Genomic DNA, 26,456 nt, shown 5'->3' with positions numbered 1-26,456 from the left:
AATTCTACTGAACCAAAATTATTATTTTACTTATGTATGGATAAATCGCAGTGTAGGGTTTATTATTAAGCAAAAAAAAAAAAAAAACGGTTTAGTGGGCTGACAGAAGCCCTTTAAGTTCTCGTGCAAAATGTCTTGATAAACTTGGGAATTCATTTTTCCTTCGATGATAGCAATCCGTCCAGGCCCTGACGCAGCAAAGCAGCCCCAAACCATGATGCCCCCACCACCATACTTCACAGTTGGGATGAGGTTTTGATATTGGTGTGCTGTGCCTCTTTTTCTCCACACATAGTGTTGTGTGTTTCTTCCAAACAACTCAACTTTGGTGTCATCTGTCCACAGAATATTTTGCCAGTACTGCTGTGGACCATCCAGGTGCTCTTGTGCAAACTGTAAATGTGCAGCAATGTTTTTTTTGGACAGCAGTGGCTGCCTCTGTGGTATCCTCCCATGAAATCCATTCTTGTTTAGTGTTTTACATATAGTAGATTTAAATTTTAACATTTAATTCTTTGTGTGTTATTAGTTTAAGCAGACTGTGATTGTCTATTATTGTGACTTAGATGAAGATCAGATCACATTTTATGACCAATTTGTGCAGAAATCCATATCATTCCAAAGGGTTCACATACTTTTTCTTGCAACTGTATATACGGAGATATGTGTGCACATAGTGATGTATATTTTTATGTACTATTTTATGAATTGGGATTATAACTAATACAGTGAGGAACAGAAGTATTTGAACACACTGCAATTTTGCAAATTCTCCCACTTACAAATCATGGAGGGGCCAAACGTGTTTCGGAACGAATTCCTGCTCCTTCCTCAGTGGTTAATAGTTAACAGTGAGGAACTGGTATAAGGAACAGTGAGGAACATACAAGCCAGGAATATCGGAGATACCCATTATTTTTTGCTGGACTATCAATATATTACTTTACTTAACAAAATTGCCGCATTTCCCCCAGCCCGGAACCAAGGACGAATCACGACTCTTCTAGCAAGTGACGTACCGCCCCGCCTCTATCATGTGGGACGCCTACGTAGAGGTGCGAGTGACCACGTGGGACGCCGCCGCGTAGGTCCTTGCAGGACAGAAGAACATCATACAAAGTGGTGTGGATGGGTAAAGTACCTAATCTCCAATTTTGCTTCACCACAACACCATAAATGTTAATGCCTGCAAAGCATTAATAACCGCAAGAACATTTGTATATTCCAACGGTATATCCCTACAGTAAGAATACTGGAGAGAGGCACAGCCTAACACACACAGTGACAAAGCACTGAACCAACAATCAGTGACTAAATGCAGAAATATCAACCCTAGTGTACACAACAATCTACTTTAAGTGTACTCAACGTGCAGTTTATCTTCATTAAGTATACTGCATTGAAACACTAAATCTTTGAGTACACCACGTACACTTGAGTTTTATGTATTCAGCTTGCACCCATCCTACACGCAACCAACTTTGGTGTATTCAGTGTGAAGTATATCAGAACAAATATTGAAACATCAACCTTTGTATACATCAACAGTCGACTTTTATGTATTCAGCTCATGTACTCAGTTTGCTTGTAACTTGCACTCAACTCTGGTGTAATTAACTTGTATCCAGCATATACAGTACTTGACTTTTATGTATTCAGCTCATGTATCCAGTTTGCATATAGCTTGCATTCAACTCTGGTATAATCAGCTTGTATTCAGCTTACACTCGATTTTGTGCACGCAGCTTGTATCCAGCTTGAACGTAGCACTTATATGCATTGAGTGGATATCTGGCACTTTATGAATTCAGCATTGGGCGCACCTGTACAAAACTGAACTAATACCTCTTGAACTAATACCTCTTGTGCGCCACTGTACTCTGCACCTCGGTGTAGCCAACAATTGACACACTTATATACCAGTACTGAACCAATATTTCTTGTACACTCAGTGCACAAAATACCCCTGTGCACTAATTTTATACTCAGCACTTTCAGTACTCTAAATATTCGGTTACCTAGCATAAACATCAAGTGCATTGATATTTACTATACATAACCAAAGGAGGCCTCCATATTGTTTATTTTAAGTATTTCTATTTTTATGACTAGAGTTGAGCGGACACCTGGATGTTCGGGTTCGACGGGTTCGGCCGAACTTCACAAAAAAGTTTGAGTTCGGGACCCGAACTTGACCCCGAACCCAAACCCCATTGAAGTCAATGGGGGCCGGACTTTGGAGCACTAAAATGGCTCTAAAAATGTCATGGAAAGGGCTAGAGGGCTGCAAATGGCAGCAAAATGTGGTTAAGAGCATGACAAGTAATCTGCAAACAAATGTGGATAGGGAAATTACTTAAAATAACATAAAATACGTAAAAATAAAAAATAATAATCTTGATCTTGGAGGATGAGGTCCATATGGAGTAGGAGGTTGAGGAGGCGGTGGATGTGGCGGTGTAGGTGGAAGCGGCGGTGGAGGATAAGGGGGTAGCCTACACATCGAGGGTCCAGATCCATCTTGTCTCACGCTGAGCAAGCATTTTCATAACATTCCCCCCTCTAATTCCCACATTCACGTGGTCAATACCACGTATTTTCAAGAGAGACGGATTACATCTTAAAATGCTTTGGGATTGGTTTCAAATTGACTAACTCGACCACATCTTTGGCTTTCACTATGTCTCGAATGTGTTCCCTCACTCAAATTTTTAGTTCCCTGGTAGTGAGACCAACATAGATTTTTTGGCATGGACAAGTTGCATAATACACCACCTTCTATAATACATAGTAATACCTCCAAAAATAGTTATTACTTTACATTCCCCATATGTCTACTTCATGTTTAAGTCATTTTGGGAATGCCATTTTATTTTTTGGGGACGTTACAAGGCTTAGAAGTTTAGAAGCAAATCTTGAAATTTTTACAGAAATTTTCCAAAACCAACTTTTTAAGGACAAGTTCAGGTCTGAAGTCACTTTGTGAGGCTTACATAATAGAAACCACCAAAAATGACCCCATTTTGGAAACCACACCCCTCAAGGTATTCAAAACTGAATTTACAAACTTAGTTAACCCTTTAGGTGTTCCACAAGAGTTATTGGCAAATGGAGATGAAATTTCAGAATTCAAAATATTTTGGCAAATTTTCCATTGTAATCCATTTTTTCCAGTAACAAAGCAAGGGTTAACAGTCAAACAAAACTCAATATTTATTGCCCTGATTCTGTAGTTTATAGAAACGCCCCATATGTGGTCATAAACTACTGTACGGGCACACGGCAGGGCACAGAAGGAAATGAGCACCATATCTTTTCTGGAAGGCAGATTTTGCTGGATTGGTTTTTAGACACCATGTCCCATTTGAAGCCCTCTGATGCACCCCTAGATTAGAAACTCCAAAAAAGTGACCCCATTTTAGAAACTACGGGATAAGGTGGCAGTTTTGTTGGTACTATTTTAGGGTACATATGATTTTTGGTTGCTCTATATTACACTTTTTGTGAGGCAAAGTAACAAAAAATAGAAATTCTGAAATTTCTTTTATTTTTTTAAGTTTTACACAATAATATCATTTTTGAAACAAAAAAAAATCATGTTTTAGTGTCTCCATAGTCTGAGAGTCATAGTTTTTTCAGTTTTTGGGCGATTGTCTTAGGTAGGGTACTATTTTTTCTGGGATGAGATGACAGTTAGATTAGCACAATTCTGGGGGGCATACTACACTTTTTGTGATGTAAGGTGAAAAAAAAGGCTTTTTTTACACCGTTTTTATTTTTTACGGTGTTCACCTCAGGGTTTAGGTCATGTGGTATTTTTATAGATCATGTTCTTGCGGACGCGGCAATACCTAATATGTCAACTATGTTTATTTTATTTTACGTTCAACATAAAAAAGCATTTTTGAAACAAAAAAATTATGTTTTAGTCTGAAAGCAATATTTTTTTTTATTTTTTGGACCATTGTCTCATGTAGGAGCTCATTTTTTGCGGGATGAGGTGACGGTTTGATTGGTACTATTTTGGCGTACATACGACTTTTTGATCACTTTTATTAACTTTTTTGGGAAGTAATGTGGGCAAAATTTCAATTTCATCATAGTTTTTATTTTTTTATGGCGTTCACCATGCGGGGAAAGTAACATGACCGTTTTATAGATCAGGTCGTTACGGACGCAGTAATATCAAACATGTGTAGGGAATTATATATATTTTTTTTCAGTAATAAATGTGTTTTTTTAATTTTCACTTGCCTTTTAAAAATTTTTGACCCAGGTTCTTGAAGATCCAGTGGGTCTGATGTCTGTATTATACAGTACAGTACACTATATAGTGTACTGTACTGTATTTTCACTTTACAAAGTCTGATCAGACTTCTGCCTTTAGCAGAAGTCTGATCAGCACCATGGACAGCCGGAAGCCTGTGAAGGCGTCCGGTTGCCATGGTAACCATCACTCGCTGCCAGAGCAGCGGGTGATGGAGACGGAGGGGGCCCCCTCCCTCTGTGATCCCGTCAAGAATCGGGGGCTGAAAAGGCACAGCAGCCCCCGATGGGAGAGGGACGGAGCTCCCTCCCTGTTAACCTCTTCCATACAGCGGTCCCTACGGACCGCCGCATGGAAGGGGTTAAACGTCTGACGTCTGTTCCAGCGATAGCCGATATGGGGGGGGGTCACAGGACCTCCCTCGGCATTGACCCAGGGTGCCTGCTGATTGATTTCAGCAGGCACCCAGTTCCGATCACCACCCACCGCACGGTGATCGGAACTACACAGGACGTACCTATACCTGTGTTTTTTTAATAACATAATAGAATACCAGTATCTAACGCGTGTATTTCACACTGACAGATGCAGCCAAGGCCGCAAAATTAGTATTTGGCCCAAAATGGGTGTTTTTTTAAACCCAGAATATTATTGCAGTATTTCAAGCTTAAATTTCACACTGACTAATGCTGCATAGGCCCCAGATGGAGGGTATTGCCAAAAAGGGGTGCTTTTTTAAACCAATAAAATGAATGCAGTATTTAAAGCTTGTATGTAACAATGACTGATTCAGCAAACGCCGCAAAATTTGGATTTTGCCTTAAATGGGTGTTTTTTTTTTATAACAGAATATGACAGCAGTATATAATGCTGGTATTTCACACTGACAGATGCAACAATGGCTGTAAAATGTAGTATTTTGACCAAAAAGGGTGTTTTTTAAAACCCAGAAAATTATTGCTGTATTTCAAGCTTAAATTGCACACTGACTAATGCTGTATAGGCGCCAGATGGAGGGTATTGCCAAACATGGGTGTTTTTTAAAACCCAGAAAATGATTGCTGTATTTCAAGCTTAAATTGCACACTAACTAATGCTGTATAGTCCCCAGATGGAGGGTATTGCCAAAAAGGGGTGCTTTTTTAAACCCAGAAAATTATTGCTGTATTTCAAGCTTGTATTTAACAATGACAGATGCAGCAAACGCCGCAAAATTTGGATTTTGCCCTAAATGGGTGTTTTTTTAATAACAGAATATGACAGCAGTATATAACGCCTGTATTTCACACTGAGAGATGCAACAAGGGCTGTAAAATTTAGTATTTTGCCCAAAAAGGGTGTTTTTTAAAACCCAGAAAATTATTGCTGTATTTCAAGCTTAAATTGCACACCGACTAATGCTGCATAGGACCCAGATCGAGAGTATTGCCAAAAAGGGGTGCTTTTTTAAACCCAGAAAATTATTGCTGTATTTCAAGCTTGTATTTAACAATGACAGATGCAGCAAACACCGCAAAATTTTGCCCTAAATGGGTGTTTTTTTAATAACAGAATATGACAGCAGTATATATCGCTTGTATTTCTCACTGACAGATACAGCAAGGGCTGTAAAATTTAGTATTTTGCCCAAAAAGGGTGTTTTTTAAAACCCAGAAAATTATTGCTGTATTTCAAGCTTAAATTCCACACTGACTAATGCTGCATAGGCCCCAGATGGAGGATATTGCCAAAAAGGGGTGCTTTTTTTATACCCAGAAAATTATTGCTGTATTTCAAGCTTCTATTTGTCACAAATGCAAATATGCTGTGCTGGTGCACAGAACTTGCATAAAATGGCCGCCGCTGCCCAGCTAACTAACAGACGGATAAAAGTTATTTTTCTGTGTCACTGGGCTCAGGGCAGGGTAGAAAGATTGTGCACTGCACCCACAAAACAAAATCTAGGTAGATCGCTGAGTTAACAAGCACTTCAGATTAAAGATTCTGTCCTATTCTCTCCCTCACAGCAACAGCATCCTATCCCTACACTAATCAGAGCAGAGTGACGTGCAGCGCTACGTGACTCCAGCTTATATAGAGGCTGGGTCACATGCTGCTCTGGCCAATCACCATTGGCCAGTAGGCATGGCTGTGATGGCTTCTAAGGGCACACAAGTTAAATGCTTGCTGATTGGCTGCTCTGCAGCCTTTCAAAAAGCGCCATTAACTCAGCGAACACTGAACCCGAACCCAAACTTTTACTGAAAAGTTCGGGTTCGGCTCCGGGGTCCAAAAATCCTAAAGTTCGGTACGAACCCGAACTTTACAGTTCGGGTTCGCTCAACCCTATTTATGACGTAAACCTTTTTAGAAATAAAATTATTTTCTTACCCTTTTACAATCAGTTTATATTGTTCTGTGCAACACCTGATGTGAGTGTGCCATCATACACTTACTTTATTTACTTTAAAACCTCTTTGCGGCTTTGGGTGTGCCGATGATAGAGCACCTCTATCCATATTACTAAACTGGTGAGCCACTGGACAGCTAACTTTCTCATATCTAGATTTATTATTGTTGATATTGGGACCTATGGAAGCACAGCAGATGCCCGCATCTTCTGTTCTTCTAGAATGGGTGATCGGCTTCGCGCCAACCAACTTGCCTTGCCAGAGCCCAGACGACTACCCGGTTCTTCTGCTTCCGCTTCTCCGTTTGTAATCATGGCAGATGAAGAGTTTGCATTATCTCCACATGTAATGCGAGCTTTTCCTAGACGCGATTTGGATTAGCAAAAGCACATATTCGATTATCATCTGTCTAGTGCATGTCGATATGTTGAATGTGCTTTCGGAACACTGTCCAATAAATGGAGAGTGTTCATGTCAACCTTGCAAATGAGTCCGCAAAATGCCACCCTGGTGATACAGGCATGTGTGATTTTACACAACTTCACCAGGATTCATGATGCACCTTCCGAATCTGAAGTGGCCTCTTTTCCGACAACCACATCTGTTGGATTAGACCATAATCAGCATGGAAGACCTAGATCTGCTGGAATAGCAGTTCGAGAACTCTTTGCTGATTACTTCAGCTGAACAGCATTCATGGTACTCGTAGATAAATCTTGGGTTATGGTTAGTAACATAGTAACATAGTACATAAGGCCGAAAAAAGACATTTGTCCATCCAGTTCGGCCTGTCATCCTGCAAGTTGATCCAGAGGAAGGCAAAAAAAAAAACTGTGAGGTAGAAGCCAATTTCCCCCACTTTAGGGGAATAAAAAATTCCTTCCCGACTACAAACAGGCAATCAGAATAACTCCCTGGATCAACGACCCCTCTCTAGTAGCTATAGCCTGTAATATTATTACGCTCCAGAAATACATCCAGGCCCCTCTTGAACTCTTTTATTGTACTCACCATCACCACCTCCTCAGGCAGAGAGTTCCATAGTCTCACTGCTCTTACCGTAAAGAATCCTTTTCTATGTTTGTGTACAAACCTTCTTTCCTCCAGACGCAGAGGATGTCCCCTCGTCACAGTTACAGTCACAGTCCTGGGGATAAATAGATAATGGGATAGATCTCTGTACTGACCCCTGATATATTTATACATATTAATTAGATCTCCCCTCAGTCGTCTTTTTTCTAAAGAGAATAACCCTAATTTTGATAATCTTTCAGGGTACTGTAGTTGCTCCATTCCAGTTATTACTTTAGTTGCCCTCCTCTGGACCTTCTCCAGCTCTGCTATGTCTGCCTTGTTAACAGGAGCCCAGAACTGTACACAGTACTCCATGTATGGTCTGACTAGCGATTTGTAAAGTGGTAGGACTATGTTCTTATCACGTGCATCTATGTCCCTTCTGATGCAACCCATTATCTTATTGGCCTTGGCAGCAGCTGCCTGACACTGGTTTTTGCAGCTTAGTTTGCTGTTTATTAAAATTCCTAGATCCTTTTCCATGTCAGTGTTACCTGGTGTTTTACCATTTAGTATGTACGGGTGACTTGCATTATTCTTTCCCACGTGCATAACTTTACATTTGTCAGTGTTAAACCTCATCTGCCACTTATCTGCCCAAGCCTCCAATCTATCCAGATCCCTCTGTAGTAGTATATTGTCCTCTTCAGTGTAAATTACTTTACACAGTTTAGTGTCATCTGCGAAAATTGATACTTTACTATGCAAGCCTTCAACAAGATCATTAATAAATATATTGAAGAGAATAGGGCCCAATACCGACCCCTGAGGTACTCCACTAGTGACAGTGACCCAATCTGAGTGTGTACCGTTAATAAGCACCCTCTGTTTTCTATCATTGAGCCAGTTACTTACCCACAATTTATATTTTTAGTTAATTAGTTCCCATATTTTTAGATTAGATTAGGGACTCGCAAGAGAATAAGGACCCTTGACGTGGGTTTGCGAGCTAAGGTTTTTTTCCAATTTGTGGTACTTGTGGTCCGATGCGGGCATCCTCCACTGTAGGCATTTTTGCTGGGGATCGCCATTAGCAACAGGCCACAAGTGCAGGATTTGCTCCCCTCTATATACATGCACAACTGCATATGGCTTTGAGCACTTCCTGCCTGTTTAACACCATGCCATTTTTCAGTTTGTTTGTATATAAGTTTACTTACTAATCCTTTTATGGACTTTGGCATCTCCCTTTGCCCACTCGTCCGGCATAAGGATTTCGGCAACTTCGCACCACGATCTGTCCTTGCGGACACGGTCGTGGTACAATTCTGAACGACTGTTCCACAACTCTATTCTCTCCTGGATTAGAACTATCATCCTCTCGACAGAGAAAGCCATGTCAGGCAACTCACAGCCAACCCACAAAATGTTTTTTCTCTGTCTGAATTTGTCCAGACAGACCTGTCTGATAATGTATCAATTTTTATTTGGGGCTGGGTCAATAAAATTGCGGACATCGATCCGCAAAAATGCGGATTACATACGGAAACATTTCTGCGGACAAGTATAGGACATTGAAGTTTATTTTTGCGGAGCCGTGGTATGGAATAACGGATGCGGGCAGCACACGGTTTACTGTCCGCATCTTTTGAGGGCCCATGGAAATGAATGGATCCGCAGACCTTCAGAAAAATTGCAGAACGGGTGCGGATCCGTACATACGGTCATGTGAATGGGCCCTCAGTCAGACGTCAACTACTACCATTGGCAAGACCAAAGAGCTGTCAAAAGACACCAGAGACAGAATTGTGGACCTCCACAAGGCTGGAAAGGGCTACGGTGCAATTTCCAAGCAGCTTGGTGAAAATAGATCAACAGTTTGATCAATTGTTAGAAAATGGAAGAGGCTAAAGACAACTGTCAGTCTCCCTCGGACTAGGGCTCCATGCAGGATCTCACCTCGTGGGGTATCACTGATGATAAGAAACAAGGAATCAGCCCAGAACTACAAGGGAGGAGCTGGTCAATCACATGAAGAGAGCTGGGACCACAGTTTCAAAGGTCACTGTCGGTAGAACTCTACGCTGTCATGGTTTTAAATCATGCATTGCACGGAAGGTTCCCCTGCTCAAGTCATCACATGTCCTGGCCCATCGGAAGTTTGCCAAAAACCATCTAGATGATCCAGAGGAGGCATGGGAGAAAGTCATGTGGTCAGATGAGACCAAAGTAGAACCCAAGAACACCATCCCTACTGTGAAGCATGGGGGTGGTAACATCATGCTTTGGGGGTGCTTTTCTGCGAAGGGGACAGGGCGACTGCACTGTATTAAGGAGAGGATGAATGGGGCCATTTATTGTGATATTTTGGGCAACAACCTCCTTCCCTCAGTCAGAGCATTGAAGATGGGTCTTGGCTGGGTCTTCTAATATGACAACGACCCACAGCACACAGCCAAGATCACCAAGGAGTGGCTCCGTAAGAAGCATATCAAGGTTGTGGAGTTGCCTAGCCAGTCTCCAGACCTAAATCCAATAGAACATCTTTGGAGGGAGCTGAAACTCCATATTGCACAGCGACAGCCCCGAAACCTGACAGATCTAGAGGAGATCTGTGTGGAGTGGGCCAAAATCCCTGTTGCAGTGTGTGCAAACCTGGTCAAGAACTACAGGAAACGTTTGACCTCTGTAATTGCAAACAAAGGCTTCTGTACCAAATATTAACACTGATTTTCTCAGGTGTTCAAATACTTATGTTCATCAGTGCAAGACAAATAAATTCTTTAAAAATCATGTGAAAGTTATTTTTTTATTCTGTCTTTCAGAGTGGGAATGCACCTACAATGTGAATTTCAGACCCCTCCATGATTTCTAAGTGGGAGAACTTACAAAATCGCAGGGTCTTCAAATACTTCTATTCCTCACTGTATATCTGTTTCCATTTATAGAGGAGAAGACCTATTTCATAATGGGTTTATTATTATTTTTATTATTTTTGTATTGTTGGGTTCACAATAAACGTCAGTTTTTGTCCATTTTGTATGCCAGAGTGTAGATGTTCTGGTTCATTGTCAGCAATATTTTTACAAAATACCCTGTATGGTCATACACTGTACTGCACCTATTAAAACACAGAATGAAGACAATGCTAGTACCCCCAAGATACAGGGTGTGTACCACATGGGGCAATTTACATATCAACATATCTGTTACAGCCTACAGTAGAAATTGTGATTTTTTTTATATACATAGTTACATAGTTAAAATGGTTGAAAAAATACATAACTCCATCAAGTTCAACCAAGGGATAAGTGGGGACGCGAACCCCAGAAGGAAATGAGACTCAGATTTCTGCACGTTTTCATAAGCATTATAATGTGGTTTACTTTTAAGAATTCATCTAAACCCTTTTTAAAACTGTCCACTGTTCCTGCTGTGACCACGTCCTCAGGAAGTCTATTCCACAGATTCACAGTCCTTACAGTAAAGAAGCTTTGATGCTTCTGGAGACTGAACTTTACTTCAGTCGGAGGCAGTACCCCCTTGTCTTTTGAGGGCATTTTACATGGAACAGTTTTCACCGTATTTTTTGTATGGCCCATTTATATATTTGTATAGGTTATTCATGTTCCCCCTTAGACGTCTCTTCTCAAGACTAAATAAATTTAATAATTTTAATATTTCTTTATAACTAAGACCCTCCATGCCCCTTATCAGTTTAGTCGCTCTCCTCTGTACTTTTTCCAGCTGCAGAGCATCCTTTCTATGGACTGGTGCCCAGAACTGAACTGCATATTCCAGATGAGGCCTCACTAATGCTTTGTAAATTGGTAATATTACATCCCTGCCCCGCGAGTCCATGCCTCGTTTGATGCATGACAATATCCTGGTGGCCTTAGAAGCCGCTGATTGACATTGTATGCTGCTATTTGATCTAACATCTACATGAAACCCAAATCCTTCTCTATAAGTGACTCTCCCAGTGTTACATCACCTGGGACATATGACGCACAGAGATTATTACTACCAAAATGCATAACTTTACATTTATCCACATTGAACCTCATTTGCCAAGTTGATGCCTAATAACTCAGAGTGTTCAAGTCAGCTTGTAGTTTGTGGACATCTTCCATAGACTGTACAGTACTACATAGCTTGGTGTCATCTGCAAAAATAGAAATGGTGCTATTAATCCCATCCTCGATATCATTAATAAATAAATTAAATAATGGAGGGCCCAGCACTGAACCTTGGGGTACACCACTTATAACCCGGGACCATTCTGAATAGGAATCATTGACCACAACTCTCTGGACACGGTCCTTCAGCCAGTTTTTAATCCAATTACAAACCATAATTTCCAAGCCAATAGACCTTACTTTACCTATTAAATGTCTATGAGGGACAGTATCAAAAGTCTTTGCAAAATCCAAAAACACTACATCCAAAGCCGCCCCTCTGTCCAGGCTACTATTCACCTCCTCATAAAAACAAATCAAGTTAGTCTGACAACTTCTGTCCTTGGTAAACCCATGTCGGTTTTCACTTATAATATTATTTACAGTCACAAACGCCTGTATATAATCCCATAAGAGTCCTTCAAACATTTTTCCCACAACTGAAGTTAAACTAACTGGTCTATAATTACCTGTGGAGGACCTTGATCCTTGTTTAAATATGGGCACCACGTTTGCCCTGCGCCAAAAACTTGGCACTGTACCAGTACCTAGAGAATCTTTAAAAATTATAAACAGGGGCACAACAATGACTGAACTGAGCTCTTTAAGCACTCTTGGGTGTAATCCATCTGGACCCAGAGCCTTGTTCACATTTACCCTATTTAAGTTTTGTTGGACCATATCTACAGTTAGCCAAGTGAGTATATTACTGGATGTACTAACAGCCCCAGCACCACATATATCAGCTCCTTCCATTTAATAACTCTGCCTTTTCCTTATCTTCAGTGACTAACCCCCCTTTACCATTATATTTTATGTATTTTATATCTTTGCATTGTAGGAGCTGGAAATGGTGCACAATACAAGAATGATTGTTTATAAGAAGAAAAGCTGATTTAGTTAAGAACAGGAAATAACACAACATTTCCAGTTTGCGGCTCGAAAGTTTAGATTTAATGTGTGATGCTCGGTACAGATCTAGTTTTTGCCTTCTTCCCTAGCACAGTGTGAAGAGCATTGTGATAAAACTGTTTTGCACTGAATTAATGATCTGAAAGCAGGAGGTACCAGTAGCATTTTGCATTCATTATGGAGTGATGTAGAAAATCTCTCTGAATATGCAGTCAAGGCCGGTTTTCAGAGAATTTCTGTCTCACTTAATATTGCCAGTGCATCACCGTTTGATGGAGCGAGAAAAGAAGCGACTGGCACATGTAAAGGGCATGTTCTTGGGCATATAACAGTGCTTTTAAATGTGGAATTTAAACAGAGACATTCACAGTGCTTAATGGAGTAATCCTATCATTCCTCTTACATCCACTCTGGCAGAAAGAGAATCAGCTTAGCAAAGTTTACTGGACAAGATGTGAGGTTGTAAAACACAGAAGCTAATGCATTTCAAGTATTTCCAAACCTTGTAAATGTCTGCCAAACTCAGCAAGTGTGTGTAATTATAATAGTTCTTCAAGTTGAAATGTGCGGACCTGTGTCCTTTTGACAAAAGATCAGGGTCAAGGATGTTATAGTGATCTGTAAACCATTATAAAGCTGGATTCTCATGAAGAATTACCCACCCACATACAGTACATCAATCTACAGGGTGGGCCATTTATATGGATACACCTTAATAAAATGGGAATGGTTGGTGATATTAACTTCCTGTTTCTGGCACATTAGTATATGTGAGGGGGGAAAATTTTCAACATGGGTGGTGACCATGGCGGCCATTTTGAAGTCGGCCATTTTGAATCCAACTTTTGTTTTTTCAATAGGAAGAGGGTCATGTGACACATCAAACTTATTGGGAATTTCACACGAAAAACAATGGTGTGCTTGGTTTTAACGTAACTTTAGTCTTTCATGAGTTATTTACAAGTTTCTGACCACTTATAAAATGTGTTCAATGTGCTGCCCATTGTGTTGGATTGTCAATGCAACCCTCTTCTCCCACTCTTCACACACTGATAGCAACACCGCAGGAGAAATGCTAGCACAGGCTTCCAGTATCCATAGTTTTAGGTGCTGCATAGACAATTGCCTTCAGATGACCCCAAAGATAAAAGTCTAAGGGGGTCAGATCGGGAGACCTTGGGGGCCATTCAACTGGCCCACGACGACCAATCCACTTTCCAGGAAACTTTTCATCTAGGAATGCTCGGACCTGACACCCATAATGTGGTGGTGCACCATCTTGCTGGAAAAACTCAGGGAACGTGCCAGCTTCAGTGCATAAAGAGGGAAACACATCATCATGTAGAAATTTCGCATATCCAGTGGCCTTGAGGTTTCCATTGATGAAGAATGGCCCCACTATCTTTGTTCCCCATATACCACACCATAACATCAATTTTTTTGTTCCAACAGTCTTGGAGGGATCTATCCAATGTGGGTTAGTGTCAGACCAATAGCGGTGGTTTTGTTTGTTAACTTCACCATTCACATAAAAGTTTGCCTCATCACTGAACAAAATCTTCTGCGTAAACTGAGGGTCCTGTTCCAATTTTTGTTTTGCCCATTCTGCAAAGTCAGTGCGCCGATCTGGGTCATCCTCGTTGAGATGCTGCAGTAGCTGGAGTTTATAAGGGTGCCATTTGTGAGTAGCTAATATCCGCCGAAGGGATATTCGACTAATGCCACTCTCCAGTGACATGCAGCGAGTGCTACGCTGTGGGCTCTTGCTGAATGAAGCTAGGACAGCCACTGATGTTTCTTCATTAGAGACAGATTTCATGCGTCCACATTTTGGCAAATCCAACACTGAACCAGTTTCACGAAACTTAGCAAGCAGTTTGCTAACTGTAGCATGGGAGATGGGTGGTCTCATAGGGTGTCTTGCATTGAAATCTGCTGCAATGACCCGGTTACTGCGTTCACCAGACATCAACACAATTTCTATCCGCTCCTCACGTGTTAACCTCGGCAACATGTCAATGGCTGTAAAGAAAGAGAAACTTGTAAATAACTCATGAAAGAATAAAGTTACGTTAAAACCAAGCACACCATTGTTTTTCGTGTGAAATTCCCAATAAGTTTGATGTGTCACATGACCCTCTTCCTATTGAAAAAACAAAAGTTGGATTCAAAATAGCCGACTTCAAAATGGCCGCCATGGTCACCACCCATGTTGAAAATTTTCCCCCCTCACATATACTAATGTGCCAGAAACAGGAAGTTAATATCACCAACCATTCCCATTTTATTAAGGTGTATCCATATAAATGGCCCACCCTGTATTAAACCATAACTATATAATTGATTCCTATTGAGACCCTCTAGTCTCAAAAATGCCACATTGCATTTATTCTTGTCCTTTTAAATCACTGTGCAACAGGCAAGCTGCTCTACCAAATCGAATATATATTAGGTCTGACTGATGTGTTGAAGGAGAGGGTCTGGCTCAAAATCTCTGTTATAGTTCATCCCAACGAGGTCAATCGGGTTGAAGTGAGGGGTCTGTGTGAGATAGTTAAGTTCTTCCACACTAAACTCATCCAACCATCATGCCTATATGGACCTTGCTTTTGTGTAGTGGAGCATTAATGCTAGAGTAGAAAAGGTCCTTCCCCAAACTCTTCCTGCAGATTTGGGAGAATACAGTTGTCCAAAACATTTGGTATATTGAAGGCCTTCTCCTGAAAAACAACCCTATAGCATTATCTCTCCTCTGTCAAAGTTAACAGTTGACATAATGCAATCAGGCAGGTAACGTTCTCCTGACATTCGCCAAACCTAGACTCCTCCATCACACTGCCAAGATAGTGAAGTGCGACTTGTCACTTCACAGAATGTTTCCACTGCTCCACAGTCAGTGGTGGCATACTTTACATTCTCTTCACGCTGTCTTTGGTTATGTAAGGCTTGCCTGCAGCTGTTCAGCCATGCCATGACAGTTTTAGTGCTGGAGTTAATGACAGAAGAGGTTTGGATCTCTGAAGTTATTGAGTCAGCAGAACTTTGGTAACTTATATGTCCTAGGCGCCTCAGCACTCAGCAACTGTTCTGCCTCTCCAATCTAAACATTAAAAGGGTGATCTTGAAACTTACAGTTGTGATGAGATAGCGGTAACCATAAATCTTAGTTGAGTTGGCTGACAGTGACTCGATCCAAACGACACCTTGTAGATCGTGAAGAAGTTTATTACAAACTGTGCAGATCATACACCGATGAACAAATGGATAGGTCACAAAATCATGGTGTGAGCAGCTAATACGATACATGTGACTGAGATGAAGAGTGAAGCCAGAATGCAAGGGATAGGGGAGGAGACTGTACAGAGAGCACAGCAGGAGAGGAAGAGAGAAGGGACACACAGAATAAAGAGGCAAACCATGCATGTGTAGCATGACACTCCCTGTCAAAATCTATGATTTCTAATAACAATAATAAACTTTAGTTAAGTCCATGAATAATAGATGTTTCTTCTTCTGGAAAATCTGCACAACGAAAAGGAACAACAAAAATTCAACAAGGAAAACATTACTACAATACTTGTAGACGTGCTCTTTAAAGTGTTGACAGCGTTAGGAGGAAGATAGATCCGTGAGTCCATCTTCAGAGGGAAAGGTAGCAACATGCACCAGTCCTTCTTACCTCTCGTCGCATCAGGTCGGTGGGATTTCAGTTTCACCTTCGCCTCCACTGCCTTGATTTCCTTATCGGACTCCGGATGGATAAGTTCAAAGGTGAACTCTACAGGGTTTGAGAAGAATTTGTCATTCACGAGTACTGGTGGAGATATCCATGATGTATCCAGAAAAGCAGCAGCAGGTACTGCACGACTGCCTCGGTTGGAAGGGTTAAGATCAGTGGGTACATAGTGCCACTGCTCGGGAATGGGGAATTTCCTAATGCGTTCCATTCGATTGCCGACATACACATGGAACTGTCTTGTTTGATTGTGTATGTATCCTAGCATGATTTTGCTGTCTGTGTAAAAGTCAAAGAAGTCGATGTTGAAGTCTGTTTCGTGCTTTATAAGCTCAGCAATTTCAATAGCTAACATGGCTGCACAGAGTTCGAGTCTTGGATAGTATGTGCAGGCTTTGGAGTTAGCTTGGCCTTGCCCATGACGAATCCTACACCTATTTCCCCGTTGGGGTGTACAACCCGGAGATAGGCTACCACAGCTATGGCTTCCATGGATGCATCAGAGAAGACATGGATCTCTAGTCTGGTGGCATTCTTCAAGGACGCAAGAGTGTAAAATCGTGGTATCCTAAACTGTTCCAATGCCTGGATGGACTGCTTCCGGGATTCCCACCTTTTTTGTTTCTCTTTGAGTAAAGGGGTTTCCCAGTAAGTGTTCTCTGAAGTAAGTTGTCTGAGTAATATCTTGCCCTGAATAGTAAAGGGTGCTATATATCCCCAGGGATCATAGATACTGTTTACTGCAGACAGTACTCCTCGTTTTGTGAAGGGCTTATCAAAGACTGATGTTTGAAATGTGAACGTGTCTTGTTTAACATCCCACAGCAATCCAAGGCTGCCTTGCGTGATGGAAAGGTCAGACCCTAGTTGGAATTCCTTACCACTGACAGCATGATCATCAGAGGGATTGGATCCTCAAGTTTCTTGTTTTGCCCAGTCCTTTGAAGAACCGTAGCGGGTGCAGGTTGAACATCAGTTCTCTTCACTGATACTGGGCCCCTGCAGTCTCTGTGCGTTATACGTATGTTTGCAAGTCCTGGAGGAGGTGGACTGAGAGGGTTACAGTCACCAGTGATGAGCGGCAGGGGTAATATTCAAATTTGCGATATTTTGAGAATATTTGGGCAAATATTCATCATATACAAATGGAAAATACAAATGTGATAGCACTCTACATCCAGTATTCCTTCATGCTGGATGAGGCATTGGTGTACATTTTGGCCAAAGCGTAATAAGCCACTCACCACGTCAAGGTCGCCTCTAATGAGTGGTCCCTAACACTAGTTCCTACCTGTTCATGGGCCATGACAGCCACACAAAGTCCAGGGAATGCAAGTCAGCATACACGCCAAGCACACTCTGCTTTTAACCCCGTCCGGTGCCATTACAGCTTTCATCATATATTCGAGAATTCGTGATCTCCAGTCATTATTTCCTTAAAAATTTACGATACCAAAATTTGTGATCAACACTGCTCCTAAAGTCAAAGATATTGCAGCCTTCTCATTGGCCCACAAGCAAGAAGCAGTGAGGGATCATGGGTACTGATGATAAAAAAATCTAGCACTATATTCTAGATATTCGCAAATTCTCAAAGTGCCAATATTCACGATAAACATTAACAGTCACCATATAAGAAACTTGGGTCATTCTTTGAGTCCAAGCTTTCCCTTATGAAGTCATAGAAGTAGGAAAAATGAGGAAAGGCAACTCCGTATTTTTTCTTGTAAGTTGATCCCTGACTAACTCATTTTTCTTGAATGCCATATGGTAGCTTAAGGACAATAGGGTTGATGCCATGAGGGGTGTCAAGGTAACTAAGTCCAGGTAGGAAGGTGTCAGCCTTAGCTAGTTGAAGCTCTAGTAGAAGATCACTGAGTTCTTGAACCTTTAGATTGTCTTTAGCTGTAATCCTTGGGAAGCCTTGCAACCTTTTGAATAAGGCATCTTCGATGGCCTCAGAGCTGCCAAAGCTACGTTCAAGTCTGTCCCAAGCAGCGTCGAGACCTGCAGCAGGATTGGAAGTGTAAACTGTTTTGAGTCTCTTGACACGTTCGGCAGACTGGGTACCTAGCCACCTGATGAGTAGATCCAATTATTCTGCAGCAGTGATGTCTAGCTCGCTGATTGTGGCTTTAAAGGTGAATTTCCAGCCTCTGTAATCTTCTGGTTTGTCATCAAATGTGGTGAGGCCCGTCCTAGTGAGTTCTCCGCGAAGCATGTATTTAGCAAACTGTGACATGTCTGTGTTTTCAGACTTTGGGTATACAGTTGCAGGTGGGACAGAGTTAGTTGCAGTGGCTGGTACACTGATGTTAAATGACTTGGGCACATAGGATGGTGCTAAGATGTTCAACACTGGATCTGGTTTACAGTTCAAGTGTGTGTTGGGTTGCAGCTGTATAGTAGTGGGTTTGTTAGGAGGTAGCTGGTTAGTGCCATAGTAAGGTAGAAAGTCTTTTCTATCCGTACCAGTTTCCGCCGCTTGGGAAAGTGCAGTAGGTGCAGAGAAAACACCTTGGTTGAGTGCTTTGGCTGCTATGACAGAGTGAGGGAGTTCTAAAGAGGTCCGTGATTAATCTGATGCATAAGATGTAACAGAGTGACTGCTACTGATACCTTTTTCATTATCATTTGCGGCCTGCTCTAAGACTCTTAGTCTTGCCATGTCTTTGGCATGCTCACATTGTTTTTCCAAAACTTCTCTCTGTGCTTTCTTCCTTGCAGCTTCAGCTTCCATCTCTGCTTTCTGCCGTGCAGCTTCAGCTTCCATCCGTGCAGCTTCAGCTTCCATCTCTGCTTTCTCTTGGGCGAAGGCTGCCTGTATTTTAGAAGCTTCTGCATCAGCGCGGGCTTTGATGAGTTGTTGGCTGAGAGTAGAAGATGTTGATCTTAAGGATTTGGAAGATCGTGTGGAGTGCTTAGAAATTGTGGAGAGATGGGATCTGGATTAATGGAGATGTCCTTGTTTGTATTACTAAATCGTCTCTTGCAAGATTGAGCTCATTCAATTCCTTTAATTCTTGTAAGGAATCTTCTGTGTTGTACCACTTTAAGAGATCAGCATATTTGGCAGACAGTCTTTGATAGTTCTCATAAGCAGCATTCAATTGCTTAACAGCAACCTCTAGGTGCAATACCTCATGAGTTGGTTGAGACAGAGCTGACATGCATTTAATAGCATTAGACCATAAGTGGCTGATGTTACACAGCCTCATAGTTCAGTTGAACTTTCCAGGTTGGTTTTACTAAACGTTTTTGTTTTATGTGGCTTTTAGGATCTAACTCCTGATCTGAAGGAAGTTCAGGTTCTTGCTGTGTATTAGATTCCTCAGATTGTACATTGCCTTGCTGGTGCATTGCGATGATAAGCAGAGGGTTAAATTACGAGGTTATGTGTTTGCATAGAAATGTATCAATGTTTTGGCCAGAGGATTGGGTTTCCTAGGCAACCAGTGGGGAGGGGAGCAAGAGGGAATAGTATAGTAATGGCTGCTGCAAAGTTACTTTCGTTTGCATACAGAGCTTAGATTCACTTGCAGGTAGAAATGCATGTGGCAATACAGAAACAATGTAGAAGCTGATTATATAAACAGTTGCATGAACAGTCCTTGCAATCAATCTGTGCTGAAAACTGATGAATCATATGCTGAGATTTGCTTGTTGGCTGGAGTATGGAGGCTTGCACTGTGCTTTGCTGCTATATTCCAGTGTCCATATACAGTCGTGGCCAAAAGTTTTGAGAATGACACAAATATTAGTTTTCACAAAGTTTGCTGCTAAACTGCTTTTAGATCTTTGTTTCAGTTGTTTCTGTGATGTAGTGAAATATAATTACACGCACTTCATACGTTTCAAAGGCTTTTATCGACAATTACATGACATTTATGCAAAGAGTCAGTATTTGCAATGTTGGCCCTTCTTTTTCAGGACCTCTGCAATTCGACTGGGCATGCTCTCAATCAACTTCTGGGCCAATTCCTGACTGATAGCAACCCATTCTTTCATAATCACTTCTTGGAGTTTGTCAGAATTAGTGGGTTTTTGTTTGTCCACCCGCCTCTTGAGGATTGACCACAAGTTCTCAATGGGATTAAGATCTGGGGAGTTTCCAGGCCATGGACCCAAAATGTCAACGTTTTGGTCCCCGAGCCACTTAGTTATCACTTTTGCCTTATGGCACGGTGCTCCATCGTGCTGGAAAATGCATTGTTCTTCACCAAACTGTTGTTGGATTGTTGGAAGAAGTTGCTGTTGGAGGGTGTTTTGGTACCATTTTTTATTCATGGCTGTGTTTTTGGGCAAAATTGTGAGTGAGCCCACTCCCTTGGATGAGAAGCAACCCCACCCATGAATGGTCTCGGGATGCTTTACTTTTGGCATGACACAGGACTGATGGTAGCGCTCACCTTTTCTTCTCCGGACAAGCCTTTGTCCAGATGCCCCAAACAATCGGAAAGAGGCTTCATCAGAGAATATGACTTTGCCCCAGTCCTCAGCAGTCCATTCACCATACTTTCTGCAGAAGATCAATCTGTCCCGGAGAGAAGTGGCTTCTTTGCTGCCCTTCTTGACACCAGGCCATCTTCCAAAAGTCTTCGCCTCACTGTGCATGCAGATGCGCTCACACCTGCCTGCTGCCATTCCTGAGCAAGCTCTGCACTGGTGGCAGATTTCTTGGCTGTTCTGCCTCTCCAATCTAAGCATTGAAAGTGTGATCTCTGAAACTGACAGTTGTGATGAGATAGCAGTAACCATTAATCTTAGTTGAATTGGCTGACAGTGACTCGATCCAAACAACACCTTCTAGATCATGAAGAAGTTTATTACAAACTGTGCAGATCATACACCGATGAACAAATGGATAGGTCAAAAAATCTTGGTGTGAGCAGCTAACAGGATACATGTGGCTGAGATGAAGAGTGAAGCCAGAATGCAAGGGAGAGAGGGGAGGAGACTGTACAGAGAGGACAGCAGGAGGGGAAGAGAGAAGGGACACACAGAATAAAAAGGCAAACCATGCATGTGTAACATGACAGCGACCCTGCTCTGGTACTCTACCTGGTCTGCCACTTTGTGGCTGAGTTGCTGTGGTTCCTATGTTTTGAGAGACCCCTGTACTAATCAAGCAACATGAAGACCGAGGATTTCTCCAAACTTTGAACGTTATATAGAGTACTATTAAATCCATTTGAAAATAGAAAGAATATAGCACATGCTTTTCTGGGGAATGGGACCACAGAAATAAATAATCAGAATATCGGTTTTGTCACCATGATCAACCCTACCGGGCCATATACTGTACCTGGTTTAATAGGGTTGGTCATGCTGACGGATGTTACATAGGTTTAAAAGAAAAAGAGAACTTTAATGTAAATAAGTATTCACATTGAGGTCAATACTTTGTGGAGCCACCTTTTGCTGTAACTGGGTATGTCTGTTTGCTTAGCACATCTAGACACTAGGATTTATGCCTGCTCTACCTGGGGACAGGCAGCACACATCAGGGGGCAGGCAGGCACAGATCAGGGGCAGGGAGAGCACAGATGGAAGGGCACAGATTGGCGGCACGAAGCTGCTAGTACCTGATTTCAGGCTCTGATCTGCAGAGTGCAGATTAGAGCCTGAAAACTGCATTTTTACAGTGCCCCGCTCCAATTGGTTAGTCTGCACAGACTAACCAATTGGAGGGATTGCCGGCAAGGGACCACTCTAATTGGTCCCTTGCCAGCATTAGCAGACTTTACACTGTCTGTGACAGTGGCAGTTCAGGGGAAGAAGTTTTAGATTGATACCTTAACAGCCTAACGCAGGATCGCGTTCCGGAGGCGGCTCACTCAGGCAAAGTCACGCATATACTCGTCATCTCGCGAGACGCGAGATTTCCTGTGAACGCGCGCAAACAGGCGCGCGCGTTCACAGGAACTACAGGTAAGTGAGTGGATCTACAGCCTGCCAGCGGCGATCGTTCGCTGGCAGGCTGTAGATGCGATTTTTTTAACCCCTAACAGGTATATTAGATGCTGTTTTGATAACAGCGTCTAATATACCTGCTACCTGGTCCTCTGGTGGTCCCTTTTGCTTGGATCGAACACCAGAGGACACAGGCAGCTCTGTAATAAGTAGCACCAAGCACCACTACACTACACCCCCCCTGTCACTTATTAACCCCTGATCACCCCATATAGACTCCCTGATCACCCCCTGAGATTGATCACCCCCCGGTAAGGCTCCATTCTGACCTCCGTATGTGTTTTACGGATCCACGGATCGGATCCGCAAAACACATACAGACGTCTGAATGGAGCCTTACAGGGGGGTGATAAATAACAGGGGGTGATCACCCCATATAGACTCCCTGATCACACCCCTGTCATTGATCACACCCCTGTCATTGATCACACCCCTGTCATTGATCACCCCCCTGTAAGGCTCCATTCAGACATTTTTTTGGCACAAGTTAATGGAAATAGATTTTTTTTTTTGTTATTTTTTTTTTTTTTTTTTTACAAAGTCTCATATTCCACTAACTTGTGCCAAAAAATAAAATCTCACATGAACTCACCATACCCCTCACGGAATCCAAATGCGTAAATTTTTTTAGACATTTATATTCCAGACTTCTTCTCACGCTTTAGGGCCCCTAAAATGCCAGGGCAGTAAAAATACCCCACATGTGACCCCATTTTGGAAAGAAGACACCCCAAGGTATTTCGTGAGGGGCATGGAGAGTTCATGTAAAATTTTATTTTTTGTCACAAGTTAGTGGAATATGAGACTTTGTAAGAGGAAAAAAAAACAAAAAAAACATTTTCTGCTAACTTGTGCCAAAAAAAAATATATTCTAGGAACTCGCCATGCCCATCACGGAATACCTTGGGGTGTCTTCTTTCCAAAATGGGGTTACTTGTGGGGTATTTATACTGCCCTGGCATTTTAGGGGACCTAAAGCGTGAGAAGTAGTTTGGAATCCAAATGCGTAAAAAATGCCCTGTGAAATCGTAAAGATTCTCATTGGAATTTGGGCCCCTTTGCCCACCTAGGCTGCAAAAAAGTGTCACATATGTGGTATCGCCGTACTCAGGAGAAGTTGGGCAATGTGTTTTGGTGTGTCATTTTACATATACCCATGCTGGGTGAGATAAATATCTCGGTCAAATGCCAACTTTGTATAAAAAATGGGAAAAGTTGTCTTTTAGAGAGATATTTATCTCACCCAGCATGGGTATATGTAAAAAGACACCCCAAAACACATTGCCCAACTTCTCCTGAGTACGGCGATACCACATATGTGACCCTTTTTTGCAGCCTAGGTGGGCAAAGGGGCCCACATTCCAAAGAGCACCTTTAGGATTTCACAGGGCATTTTTTACACATTTTGATTTCAAACTACTTCTCACGCATTAGGTCCCCTAAAATGCCAGGGCAGTATAAATACCCCACAAGTGACCCCATTTTGGAAAGAAGACACCCCAAGATATTCCGTGACGGGCATGGCGAGTTCCTAGAATTTTTAAATTTTTTGTCACAAGTTAGCGGAAAATGATGATTATTATTATATTTTTTTTCTTACAAAGTCTCATATTCCACTAACTTGTGACAAAAAATAAAAACTTCCATGAACTCACTATGTTCATCACGAAATACCTTGGGGTGTCTTCTTTCCAAAATGGGGTCACTTGTGGGGTAGTTATACTGCCCTGGCATTTTAGGGGCCCTAATGCGTGAGAAGTAGTTTGAAATCAAAATGTGTAAAAAATGCCCTGTGAAATCCTAAAGGTGCTCTTTGGAATGTGGGCCCCTTTGCCCACCTAGGCTGCAAAAAAGTGTCACATATGTGGTATCGCCGTACTCAGGAGAAGTTGGGCAATGTGTTTTGGGGTGTCTTTTTACATTATATTCATGCTGGGTGAGAGAAATATCTCTCTAAAAGACAACTTTTCCCATTTTTTTTATACAAAGTTGTCATTTGACAAAGATATTTATCTCACCCAGCATGGGCATGTGTAAAAAGACACCCCAAAACAAATTGCCCAACTTCTCCTGAGTACGGCGATACCACATATGTGACACTTTTTTGCAGCCTAGGTGGGCAAAGGGGCCCACATTCCAAAGAGCACCTTTAGGATTTCACAGGGCATTTTTTACACATTTTGATTTCAAACTACTTCTCACGCATTAGGGCCCCTAAAATGCCAGGGCAGTATAACTACCCCACAAGTGACCCCATTTTGGAAAGAAGACACCCCAAGTTATTTTGTGATGGGCATAGTGAGTTCATGGAAGTTTTTATTTTTTGTCACAAGTTAGTGGAATATGAGACTTTGTAAGGGGAAAAAATAAAAAAAATAAAAAATCATAATTTTCCGCTAACTTGTGACAAAAAATAAAAAGTTCTATGAACTCACTATGCCCATCAGCGAATACCTTAGGGTGTCTACTTTCTGAAATGGGGTCATTTGTGGGGTGTTTTTACTGTCTGGGCATTGTAGAACCTCAGGAAACATGACAGGTGCTCATAAAGTCAGAGCTGCTTCAAAATGAGGAAATTCACATTTTTGTACCATAGTTTGTAAACGCTATAACTTTTACCCAAACCATTTTTTTTTAACCAAACATTTTTTTTTATCAAAGACATGTAGAACAATAAATTTAGAGAAAAATTTATATAGAAATGTAGTTTTAAAAAAAAAAATTTACAACTGAAAGTGAAAAATGTCATTTTTTTGCAAACATTTCGGTAAATTTCGATTAATAACAAAAAAAGTAAAAATATCAGCAGCAATGAAATATCTCCAAATGAAAGCTCTATTAGTGAGAAGAAAAGGAGGTAAAATTCATTTGGGTGGTAAGTTGCATGACCGAGCAATAAACCGTGAAAGTTGTGTAGTGCAGAATTGTAAAAAGTGGTCTGGTAATTAAGGGTTTTTAAGCTAGGGGAGCTGAGGTGGTTAAGGACCCTGCCATTTTTCACCTTAAGGACCAGGCCATTTTTAGCAAATCTAACATGTGTCACTATATGTGGTGATATCTTTAAAAAACTTTTACTTAACCAGGCCATTCTGTTTTCTCGTCACATATTGAACTTCATGACAGTTGTAAAATTGGGTCAAAAAATTTCATTTTTATATTTTTTTTTAATTCCAAATTTACCAAAAATGTGAAAAAATTAGCAAATTTCCAAATATCTATTTCTCTACGTCTATAATAGATAGTAATTATTACAAAAATAGTTATTACTTTACATTCCCCATATGTCTACTTCATGTTTGGATCATTTTGTGAATGCCATTTTATTTTTTGAGGACATCAGAAGGCTTAGAAGTTTAGAAGCAAATCTTGAAATTTTTCAGAAAATTTCCAAAACCTACTTTTTACGGACCAGTTCAGGTCTGAATTCACTTTGTGAGGCTTACATAACAGAAACCAGCCAAAAATGACCCCATTTTAAAAACTACACCCCTTAAGGTATTCAAAACTGATTTTACAAACTTTGTTAACCCTTTAGGTGTTCCACAAGAATTAATGGAAAATGGAGATGAAATTTCAGAATTTCATTTTCTTGGCATATTTTCCATTTTAATCCACTTTTTCCAATAACAAAGCAAGCGTTAACAGCCAAACAAAACTCTATATTTTTTGCCCTGATTCTGTAGTTTACAGAAACACCCCACATGTGGTTGTAAACTGCAGTATGGGCACACGGCAGGGCACAGAATGAAAGGAATGCCATATGGTTTTGGGAAGGCAGATTTCACTCGGATAATTTTAAGATGCCATGTCACATTTGAAGACCCCCCCCATGCACTCCTAGAGTATAAACTCCAAAAAAATGACCCAATTTTGGAAACTACAGGATAAGGTGGCAGTTTTGTTGGTACTATTTTAGGGTACATATGATTTTTGGTTGCTCTATATTACACTTTTTGTGATGCAAGGTAACAAAAAATAGCTGTTTT

General features: G+C 41.3%; 1 long non-coding RNA gene across 1 annotated transcript; it reads right to left on the bottom strand.

Moving 5' to 3' along the window:
• Positions 1-10,497: 10,497 nt before the first annotated feature.
• On the bottom strand, positions 10,498-26,132 carry LOC120979364. The gene is made up of 3 exons (XR_005774276.1): positions 26,122-26,132; positions 11,950-11,953; positions 10,498-10,603 (listed from the first exon to the last, which is right to left on the bottom strand). It is a non-coding gene; the product is annotated as an uncharacterized LOC120979364 (long non-coding RNA).
• Positions 26,133-26,456: the final 324 nt, after the last annotated feature.

The sequence above is a fragment of the Bufo bufo genome, chromosome 9 (assembly GCF_905171765.1).
Source record: "Bufo bufo chromosome 9, aBufBuf1.1, whole genome shotgun sequence".
Classification (NCBI taxonomy): Eukaryota; Metazoa; Chordata; class Amphibia; order Anura; family Bufonidae; genus Bufo; species Bufo bufo.
Note: the sequence above shows the minus strand (reverse complement) of the source record. Positions and strands in the feature narration are given on the sequence as shown.